The sequence below is a fragment of the Ornithorhynchus anatinus genome, chromosome 10, assembly GCF_004115215.2.
Source record: "Ornithorhynchus anatinus isolate Pmale09 chromosome 10, mOrnAna1.pri.v4, whole genome shotgun sequence".
NCBI lineage: Eukaryota > Metazoa > Chordata > Mammalia > Monotremata > Ornithorhynchidae > Ornithorhynchus > Ornithorhynchus anatinus.
Genome location: NC_041737.1, coordinates 47122253 through 47133406, shown reverse-complemented (window position 1 = coordinate 47133406; position 11154 = coordinate 47122253). Strand labels below are relative to the sequence as shown.

Below are 11154 nucleotides of genomic sequence, written 5' to 3'. Positions count from 1 at the left end.
TGTCGCAGGCTATAGCTTGGGGCTTTTGGCTCCAAGAGGCTGAGATTGTCTGCTTGCCTGTCTTTTTGAAAGGCCCACTTAGGTCCTGTCCCTCTCTATCCAACGCCTTCCACCCTGGGACTGGGCAATGCCGCTCAGGGGTGCATCCATTCAAGGGGCAATGCCCATGGGCTCTCACAGTGGCAGTGGAGAAACAGTCCTGGGCACTTGGCAGGAGACAGAGGTGAGGAGCTTCCTGGAGTCGGTCGCATTCTCAGCTAGCGGGAAGGGGAGAGTTGGTCTTGCAGATGGGGTGCTAGTTGTGGGAGCAGCCGGACCGGGACCGGGCCCCGGATGATCGCTGCATTCTGGGAGTCCCAGGCTGCTGCTGGCGGGGGATGAGGAGCGGGCCGAGGGCGCAGCGGGAGGGGGAGACCCTCACTCCTGTTCTGTGTATGGCACTGGTAGAATTCACTGTGAAAACACACTATCAGTGAATTACCAAAGGGCCATAAACAGAGCAGAGAAAGAACCACAAGACTCTCCCATCTCTCCCCCAGCCTCACACCTGGGCTTTCTGCAACGGGGAGAAGGGGCACCGAGGGAAACCAGGGATGATCTGGAGCCCCTTGGTCCCGAGTCCAGCGAGAGCCCCAGAGGAGTCTTCTGGGGAGACTCTGGGGCTGGTCCCTAGAGCGGGGCCTAACGGGGCGGAGGCTGGGTTGGAGGCAGGGAGGTACGTCCCGGCGAGTGGAGATGTCTGCTTGGCCTCTTTTGGCACTAGCACATTTTTGCTTTTGTCTCTCTGCTCTGAGCAATCATGTGTAGTGCCAATATGGGAAAAGCTGGAATTGTCAGCAGGAACAACACCAGGGCTCCGAGATATGGGCGGGCTGCACGAAGATCCCCGAACCCTTCCCCTGGCCCCTGGAACTCTTCTGGGGACGCCCATACCTCTCCTGGGCTCTGGGACCCGGCTCCCTGGAGGCTTCTGCCCAGGGAGACCATCTGGCCCCAGCTGCCCCTGTGTAAGGGGAGAGAAGGGCCCCCAGGGTGGGTAGCTCCAGAGCCCCTCTCTCCTCGCTGCCTGTGCAGCTATCAGCTTACAACAGCCCGACGGGATGGGGAGACCCGGAAACCGGAGCCGGGAGGCAGATGGGGCTGCCCCCGGGGGATGGGGCTGGGAGGAGAGGGGGCTGCTGGGAGGGTGGCCAGCTGAGCGGTGAAGCTTGTGTGCCGGGGTGTACGAGGAGGGATGGCAGGCTCCGGGCTCGTCGGTCCCCAGGACTGCGCGGCTCCTCTGGCTTCCCCAGGAGGGGTGGCAGAGGCTGAGGGGGTACTCCCAGGAGCTGAATCTCTCAGGGTCTTGGTGGAAGGTTGCATCGCTAACCCTGGCGGCACTGTCTCTTAAAGTCGAGGAGGGCACAGACCCTATCTGGAGTGGGCGGAGAGGAGGATGAGAGGGGAAGCCAGAGAAGGGGGCACAAGGTTTGATTCACCAGGGTAGGGGAGTCTGATCCTTTCTGGGGACTCGGTCTGCCTGGAAGCCCTCCCCACCTCCCCATCCTTCCCTGGAGCTTGGGTCTTGCAGATACGCATAGCTCCAGACCCAAGGAAACCAGAGCTGCGATGTCCCAGGGACCCTCCCAGTCTGGGTCCTCTGGTAATTTGAAGTTGGACGGTCCTGCGCCCTCACTCTGAAGCCGAGCCCCTCTGCAATCTGAAGGCCCGTGTGTGGGGTACCAGGTCTGCTCCTGGCCATTTTTCTGTCAAGGCCACGTGTCAAGCTCAACTCTAACACTGAACAGGGTCTTGGGGACCAATTCTGACCAGGTGGAGAAGCCGCAGCCTCCTCCCCACGGCAGCTAGTTGCACTGAGGCCTAGGCCTAGGGTAGGTTGGGAAAACTGGGGCAGATTTTGGCTCCTGGTTTCTGGATCCTGGTCATTCCCTAAGGGGAGGAGCTGGCTTCTCCATGGGGTCTTCTGTCCCTGAGGTAGTTCGGGTCCTTGGAAGGTGATTGGAGACTGAGAATCAACCTTGTCAGAGTCAGATGTGGTAGGGGGTTAGCCTGGATGTCCAGCTGCCTCCCTCTGCCCAGGCCAGTGAATTGCTTCAAGGACTAAGCACTGAGCTATTTGCTGTGTGACTTTCCGAAAGTCTCATCTCTTCTGTGGTCCTCAGTTTGCCCTGTCAGTAAAATGGAGGGGCTGAGCCCCGTTTCTGACTTGAAGGGCTCTGGGGGAGAGGAAATGTGAGGTGTCTGGTAAATCCTCTGCGCTCCTGATGGGGAAAAGAGGTGGGAAAAATCTGGGCTCTGATTAAGTAGCCCTGGTCCCAGTGTCACCTCTTATCTCCGTTGGCAGCTTCACCGCCCCACTGTGCGCTGACACTGCCGCTCTGCCTTTCTGGTCTTCCTGGCTTCTCCTCGGCCCTCCCTGCTCACTCCCTGAGTTTAAAATGGCTGCCCGGATGAGTGCTGCCTCAGGCTGGGCCAAACCCAGGGCTGAGGGAGAAAGGGCGGGTGTGTGTGGGGAGCGAGGAGGGAGATGGCTGAGCCTGGGCTGAACTTGGGTCTGGCCTGGGAAGCAGGTGGGGTTTGAATGGAGAGGCAGATTTGGGGCGGCCGGCGAGGAGACTGGGAGGCTAGGGGTGGGTGTGGGGGTGGGGGACTGGCCTTCCTTGGTGCAGCTCTCCCAAAGGGGCTGGCTCCAGGCTGAGGGAGGACTGAATCTTATGATCCTGCCAAGGGTGAGGAAGTTGTTTGTGCAGTCAAAGGAGAGCTGGGCCCAGGGCACGTGAGGAGACCACCTTAGATTCTGGAGGGGGTCTCCCCTGGGGATATTTGGGCTGGGGCCTTCCGACGCCATCTCTTTCTTCTACCCTCTCGTTTGCCCAGCAACCAGCCACCCAGCAAGGAGGCAATGTCAAGCCCCAGCTGAGTGACAAGGCAGAAAGGCCCACCCTGAAAGGAGTCTGGGAGGTGAAGGGCTGGGCCCTCTGCTCTCAAACCTCAGAGCCCAGTCTGGTTCCTGTGCAGCCCAAATGGGCCTGGGTTTTCTCTCAGGTTGGATCAAACCCCCAACTAGCACCTGGTTTGGTCATGGTACCACACCAGGTCTCCTGAGAAGCTCATGTCCTGGGCTGGGACACACCAGGAAGGGCCCTTCATTTTCTCTCTCTGTCATAGAGGACCACCCCTGCCCCTCCACTTCCCAGGCCCCCTCCCCCCACCGCAGGCCTATGGGAGGAAGAGAGGACTCCCCGCTGGGGGCCAGCTGCTCTGGAAACTGACTAGACTTAGGTTACTTGGACTGGAGATGGCAGGAGCCCAGAGAGGGGGCAGTTGACTTCTGAGTGATTGGCTCCTGTCTTGCCCTCTGGGGTGTCATCTCCCAGAAATCAGCAATTTCCCAGGCAAAAGAGGAGGGAGTTTCTGGACTGAGGCTGTGTGGCTGAGAGCATGGGACTGGGATTTGGGAGCACTGGATCTCTTCCACTGATTCCAAGGGTTTTGAGGCCTCAGTTTCTCCATCAAAAACTCGAATATTCCTCCCCAGTTCCCACAGGTATCCTTGAATCCCAGGGCTGACAGAGGCTTCAGAGGTCATATCCATTTTTTCTTCCTCCCCATCCCTATTTACCTCTAAGCCTGCATCTCACCCATTTGAGTGTGGTGGGTCTTTAAAAATGCCCACCATCTTCCCTGTTTCTGTTCCAGCACCTCAGAACCCTCAGTGAGGAAGTTTTTCCTCCTGTCTAACCTAAATCTTTCCCGCTGCAATGGGATCCATTTCCAGCTCCTGCCGGGCCAGGTCAGGGCCGCTCAGAGCCGCGGACTCCTTTGTCGGCGGTCGGAAGCCAAGCTTGGTATACGGCTGCTCCTGGTTTTGGTGAGTGTATTTCTCCCCCAGTGAAATACATAGTGCCATCAGGGGCTTTTGAGGGACCGCTAGAAACATCCCCCCTCCCAAGATTGGCGGGGGTGGGGAATTTGATTTTTCCAGACCCCCTCCCCCCATATTTGCTCACTCAATCAGCGCCATTATCCTCTGCAGCCCCCCTCCTGGCTGCGGGGGAAATGTGATCCGTCCCCATTGATCGGCCCAGTGCATTTTCCCCGCGAGCTCGAGAGCCGGGCTCTCTGGGACGCTTTCGGGCGGCAGCAAATGGAACCGCAGCCCCCCACCCAGCCAGCCTAATGGATGTGCTCAGGGCTGCAGGGAGCTGAGACGGCTCCCCAGAGCAGGCTGCTCCCTCCAAGAACACCCCTCGCCTCCGCCCATTCTGGGGCGGGTGGTTGCTTTCCTTTTCCTCTCTCGTCATCTTATTTCTATCATCATCTTATTTCTATCATTATATAATAATAATTACTATGATGTTTGTTAAGTGCTTACTATGCACTGTTTTAAGCACTGGGGTAGATACAAGGGAATCAGGTCAGACATAGTCTCTGTCCCACATGGGGCTCAAAGTCTTAATTTCTCTGTGCCTCAGTTGCTTCATCTGGAAAATGGAGGTTAAGTAACTTGTCCAAGGTCACTCAGCAGACATGTTGGAGCTGGGTTTAAAACCTACATCCTCTGACTTTCAGGCCCGTGCTCTTTCCACTAGGCCATGTCGCTTCTCTACTTCTTCTTGTCGAATCTTGGCTCCAAGTTCAGGGAGCGTGGAGGTCAATGGGGAGGTGATTGAGTCACTTCTCACCTGGGAGGTTCTGTCTTTTCTGCCGCTTCCACCTGCCTTTGGGAATCTGGGCTGGGAAGTAGAGGGAGGTTGGGGGATGAGGTCAGTCGGTAGCCTTCCCAGGCTGCTCCATTTGGGGCCAGGGATGGAGGGCAGGGCACTTCCCTGTAGCTGTCTCAAGCCAGAATGAGAGCAGACGGGGGTAAGCAGAGGGGGCTCAAAGAGGCAGAGGGGCCTATAGATAAGTGGATCTATAAGGCTTGGGTCCTGGTGCAGTTGCATTGGTTGAGCCATCACCCGTTAAGGGCAGGGAATGTATCTGTTACATTACATTGTACTCTACCAAATGCTTTGTACAGTGCTCTGCACAAAGTAAGCACTCACTAAATTCAATTGACTGACTGGGGATCAGGGACAGGGTCCATCCATCCTTTTCCACCTGCTTCAAGGCCTCCTTCTCCTCCAGTCACATTCTCTTAGCAGAGGGAGACCCTGCCCCTTGACACTCTGTTCCCAATTCAGTTTGGTTCAAACACCCTTCAAGCCCAGATGACTAGGGCTCTTTTCTTGTGAGATGTGATCTCCACCATGGTCAGTCCCATCTTTATACAGTACTTAGTAGAATAAGTACTCACGCTCTGGGCAAGTCACTCCCCTTCTTGAAAACCTCCAGTGGTCGCCTATCAACCTCCGCAAGAAACAAAACCTTCTCACCCTAGGCTTCAAGGCTCTCCATCACCTTGCCCCCTCCTATCTCTCCTCCCTTCTCTTTCTACTGCCCACCCCATAGGCTCCGCTCCTCTGCCACTCACCTCCTTACCATCCCCCGTTCTCGCCTATCCCGCCATCAACCCCGGCCCACGTCCTCCCGCTGTCCTGGAATGCCCTCCCTCCTCACCAAACAGTCTTCCCCTCTTCAAAGCCCTACTGAGAGCTCACCTCCTCCAAGAGGCCTTCCCAGACTGAGCTTCCCCTTTTTCCTCTGCTCCCTCTCTGCCCCCCCTTCACCTCCCCTCAGCTAAACACCCTTTTCCCCCCTTTCCCTCTGCACCTCCCCCTCTCCCTTCCCCTCCCCTCAGCACTGTGCTCATCTGCTCATATGTATATATTTTTATTACCCTATTTATTTTGTTAAAGAGATGTACATGCCCTTGATTCTATTTACTGCTATTGTTTTTGTCTGTCTGTCTCCCCCGATTAGACTGTAAGCCCGTCAATGGGCAGGGATTGTCTCTATCTGTTGCCAAATTGTACATTCCAAGCGCTTAGTACAGTGCTCTGCACATAGTAAGCACTCAATAAATACTATTGAATGAATGAATGGAAAGGTTTAGAGGTCAATTAGTCCATCCCTCAGCCTCCAAGCAGGACTATCCTGGAAAGATGAATGTTTATCCTGTTCGCAAAGGCCTGCAAGGAGGGCCTTGTCTCTGATTCATAACTCTGGGGCTCAAGAAAATTTCTTTGACCTATAACCTGAGTCTTTCCAGCCATTAATTTAATCATTTTTTTTCTCTGAGATGTTCCTCCATCTCTTTTCCCTGCATCTTTCTGAGTCTCCCCTCCCAGACTCCCAAGAGTTCCTTGCTTAGACCCATAATAATAATAATAATGATGATGATATCTGCAGTATTTAAGTGCTTACTATGTGTCATGCACTGTACTATCTCTGGGTTGGATACAAGCAAATAGGGTTGGACACAGTCCCTGTCCCACATGGGGCTCACAGTCTCAATCCCTATTTTACACATGAGATAACAGGCCCAGTGAAGTGATTTGCCCAAAGTCACACAGCAGACAAGTGGCAGAGCTGGGATTAGAATCCATGACCTTCTGAGTCCCAGGCCCACAATCTATCCACTACACCACACTGCTTCTCTGACCTGGTGTCTCCTACTAGATCTTGTTCTGCCCTTCAGCTAACAGCCTTGAATCCAGCTCTACTTCCATTCGGGTTTAGTCTCCCTTCTCTTCCCTTCTTCATTTCATCTGGGTCTTCAAGTTTAATCAGGGCCATGTTTACACTCTACTCTACCGAGGGGAAGAGTGCCCCACGACAGGCTAAGGGAAAGTGGCAACTTTTTGCATCCTGATGTTTGGGAACTACAAGTCCTGGGATACTTTGCTGTACAAGTTGATCTAGTGCTGCCTGCTGGGACTTTATGGTCTTTATAGAATGCATCCCCTTGGAGGGAAGCCACCCAGGGCCCTTGTTCTAAGGAGGGCCCTTAGATCCTTTCAGCTGATCTGTCCCCTGTTCAGTACTGTGGTGATGCCGAGGGGATCTCTGGACCTGGAGGGGCTGCACCAACATCCTCGTGGGTTTCTCCACTCACTGGACAGGAGCAAAGTTGAATAATAAGGAACAAGAAAGCTCTGGGAAAAAGGCTTCTTGAGTGAGGTCTCTGCCTCGTTGTCAGTACCCGAGAGACTACAGCTGGTCTCCCAGAATGGATGCCTTATTTAGTCCCATTTTACAGATGGGTCCTACTAAGGCCCTCTCAGTGGAAGGGGTATGCCCAACATGTCCATTAATTCCATTGTATTGTGCTTTCCCAAGTGGTTAGTACAGTTCTCTGCACATAATAAGTGCTCAGTAAATACCATTAGTTGATTGATTTGCAGCCATTTGGGATGAGTGTTGAAGACAGAGTCGAGGGGTCCCATTTCCCAGCCCCACTCTCTGTGGGTGGCATCTTTCTGAGGGCGTTAGTAGGCTGTCAGCACTGGCTCCTCTCATCTTCAAGAAGAATGGAGTATTTGGACAAAGGATTATCAATCAATAGAATTTACTGAGCACTTACTGTATGCAGACCACTTTTCTAAGCAACTGGGAGTGCTCAGTACAACAGATTTTGTAGATATGTTCCCTGCCCAGCAGGAGCTTTCAGTCTGTCAGGATCACGAACCAAAGCTGGGAAGTACGGAGATTTTTCTTCCCCTTTACACACGGTAAACTAAGATGTAGAGTGGGGAAGAGGCTTGTCCATTCGTTGTCCTGGTCAAGAGAGGAGGATGGGTTTTAAGCAGCCTTTGAGTACGTGCAGGATTATTTTAAGGAAAGTGATCAGCTGTTCTTTGACTCCACTGGAATAGAATAAGCGGTTGGAAATGAGACCATAAGAAATGTCATTCTGGTCAGATCGGTGGTCTGTCCAGGATTCTGCCTCTGACTGGGGCACCAGAGGATGCCTAGGGACAGTGTGATTGGTCTGTGTGATGTCCAAATATGGAAACCTTTCACCCTGTTCACTGGACTGCCATCCTGTTCAGTGGTTGGTAACCCATTGAGAAGCAGAGTGGCTTAGGGGATAGAGCACGGGCCTGGGAGTCAGAAGAACCTGGGTCTAATCCTAGTTTTGCCACATGTCTGTTATGTGACCGTGGGCAAGTCACTTCACTTCTCTGTGCCTCAGTTACCTCATCTGTAAAATGGAGATTAAGAGTATGAGTCCCATGTGTGACAGGGACTGTGTCCACACTGATGAACTTGTATCTACCCCTAGCGCTTGGTACATAGTAAGCGCTTAACAAGTACCATAATTATTATTATTATTATTAATTATTAACCCATTGATCCCCGCTTCCCATTCATGGCTTTCCGCCTGCATCCCCGTCAAGGGGCAGGACAAGTGACAAGAGCTGAAGCCGCAGCAGGAGGGAATGGGGGTTAAACATGAGGAAGAACTTGCTGATGAGGTCTAAGACACCCCTGGGCCAGATGGAGGCCTCTCCTTCCCTGGAGAGGTTTTATGACTAATGTATAGAAACCCACTTAGCGGCTTAGATTGGATGAGGAGACAACGGAAGGGATTGGGTGACCTTTGGAGGTGTCCAAGGTAATAGGGAGGACAGGAGCAGCCAGGAGAATGGGTTCAGTATAGTACACTCCATGTAGTATATACTCACTACATACAATTACTACTACCCTAGACTGTGACTTTGTTGTGGGCAGGGAACGTGTCTGCCAACTCTGTTGTGTTGTACTCTCCCAAGCACTTGCTACAGTGCTCTGCACATAGTAAGTGCTCAAGAAATACCATTGATGATGATGCCCTGCCCGTGATGGGCAAGCAATCCGGGCTGATTGGTGAGGTAGTGGGCATGGATTCCAGCATCCTCACTTCCTGGGCACAGTGGGCAGAAGCTGCTGCGAGGGGTGTCTGCACTCTGCAGGTAAGACCACCCTACCCTTGTCCCCTACCCCAGGGGTACCTCGGGCTTAACTCTCCACTTCTCCTTCAAAACCCCCGGCAGGCCCCTGGACCAGGGCCCGGCCCCGCCTCCCTCCTGCTGTGTTTGGCAATGGTAGAACTCACACTGGTGAGGTAATGGGATCCGGTGGTTCTAGACTTGCCAACTATGGCCCGAGGGCTCAGCCGGCAGTGCAGGACACCAGGACTGAGGGAGACAACTGCCTGGGACCCTGCTGGCCCACCAGGGGAGGAGAGGAGTGGGACCCTCCTTCCCTCCCTGCTCTCCACTACTTCCTCCCCGTAACCTCCCCAACTGGAGCAGAGCCACCGGCAGTGGCAGAGGCAGGGTGCAGCAGGAAGCGAGTTGGACATTTCCCTGCACCCCCCTGAGGTCACAGGTCTCCCGGTTGGTCGGGATGCCATCCCCTCGACCTCCCCCACCCCCCCTTCCCCTCCGGGCCAATGCCAGGCCATGGGGGAGGTGGGCAAACAATCTCTGGAGTGGAGGGGGCAGTAGGTGTGAATACAGCTGGGGCCAGTGGGTCCTCTGGGTAGGCCTCAGGGGCTGGGGCCTTGGAAAAAAGTGAGTTGGTTTGTGCATGCCCTCGGGAGGGCCCCACAGGGAAGTGAAAGAAGCAAAGGAGAAAACATTTTGTCTTCAGAGGAGAATTCTTTCTCCCAGTCTTCTAGCTCTTTTTGTGCGATCTCCTTTCAGGTGTGGCTAGCTGTTGATGTGGGCACCCGATCTTGGAAACGGTACAGAGCTTGGATGAAAAGGCTGAGAAAGGATTGTATCTCAGAGGGTAAGGACCACTGCCATTCCTCTGCCAGGATCTCTGAGCCAGCCCGAGTTGAGAGCTTGGAGCGGGAGGCTGTGGGATCCCCTTTCCTGAAGACCTTTCAGGCTGAGAAATGCCCTGAAAAATCCTCTGCCTCGGATGGTTTAGATGCAGGCCAGCCTGGAGTCAGGTAGAGGGCCTGGTCTTGCTTCACTCCAGGAGGCCGGGTGGAGCTGCCAGTATGTCCTGAGTTCTAATGCCCGCTGTGTGCTCTGGGGAGGGTCACTTTACTTCTCTGGGCCTCAACTGTCTCATTTGTAAAATGGAGAGATTCCATACCTTACTCTCTCTTACTTAGAATGGGAGCCCCTTTTGGGATAAGGATGGTATCCAGCCTCATTATCTTGTATTTACCTACCCCAACGCTTAGTACAATGTATGGCAAATGTAAGCACTTAAATACCACAATTATTATTACCGCCAAGGACTTTGCCATGCTGGCATCTTTGATTGCCCTGTTGTCCATCTATGTGTGAGGGTGCTGCCTTGAGTGTTTTGTTAAATCAACATGGCAGCACCCAGCTTTGTAGTGCCTTTAATCAGGAAGGCTTGTCCAGGGCCAGACTAGATGGAGGCCCTGTTCCAGCCAGGGCTTCTCTGACTGGAGGGAGGCTGGAGGCTGACTGGAGCAGGCTGGGGTAAAGAGGCAAAGAATGGGAAATGGGCTAGACTTTGTGGAAACTCCTTAAGCCCTCACTCCATTCCCCAAGCTCAGCTTTATTGAAGAGCCCAAGGGAAAGCAGAGGGCTGAAGTGGAGGCTCAGTGCAGATTGTTGAGAAACGAGGGGAAGGAGGAGGGAAGGGAGGGAAGGAGGACGTGATAAGTCCAGAATGGCCATGGATTTAGCCTCGAGGCGCTAGCCAGGATTTGAGCCCAGAGGAATCGGAACAATGTGAGTGGAATGGAGTGAGAGCCGAGGGGGTCTCAACCTCCTCCCTAGATAGGGACAACTGCCCAGCCTTCGTCCCCCTGCCTCTGCTGAACCTTGGCTCTGCACTGTAGCCCATTGGCCTGTAATGCACAGACTGTGACATAATAAAATGTTATTTACCTGGAAATGATTGTTTCTTGCTCTCTGGTTTTCTTTCAACTCACTGTCCTCCTCTCTCCAGGAACAGCACTGGTGAGATCGGCAGTCGGTGGGGAGATGCAGGGGGCAGCTTGGAAACATCCAGCTCAAGACGCCTGGCAACCCTGTCGTCCCACTTGCTCTCTGGCCAGAGGCCGGAGCAGCTTTCAATTGTTTGTGGTACAGGGAAGGGAGGAAGTCCTTCCTGTCCCATCCTCCCTCAAATGCCCATCAAGGGCTGTGGAGCCATTTTGTGTCCACCTGCTTCTCCCTCCAGCCCAAGAACATCACAGCGTAGATTCCCAAGCCGCAAGAGGCAGTCCATGGACCTAACTGCCCCTCACCAAACAAAATGAGCCCCAGAAGCCCTTCCTGGCCAGCTTCG

General features: G+C 53.9%; 3 non-coding genes across 3 annotated transcripts; all 3 read left to right on the top strand.

The window, feature by feature from the left end:
• Positions 1-403: 403 nt before the first annotated feature.
• On the top strand, positions 404-534 carry MIR183 (microRNA mir-183). The gene has a single exon (NR_034626.1). It is a non-coding gene; the product is annotated as a microRNA mir-183 (primary transcript).
• A 195-nt stretch (positions 535-729) lies between these two features.
• On the top strand, positions 730-838 carry MIR96 (microRNA mir-96). Its single transcript, NR_034625.1, has one exon. It is a non-coding gene; the product is annotated as a microRNA mir-96 (primary transcript).
• Positions 839-8949: 8111 nt separating this feature from the next.
• Positions 8950-9049, top strand: MIR182 (microRNA mir-182). The gene has a single exon (NR_034950.1). It is a non-coding gene; the product is annotated as a microRNA mir-182 (primary transcript).
• The last annotated feature ends 2105 nt before the right edge of the window (positions 9050-11154 follow it).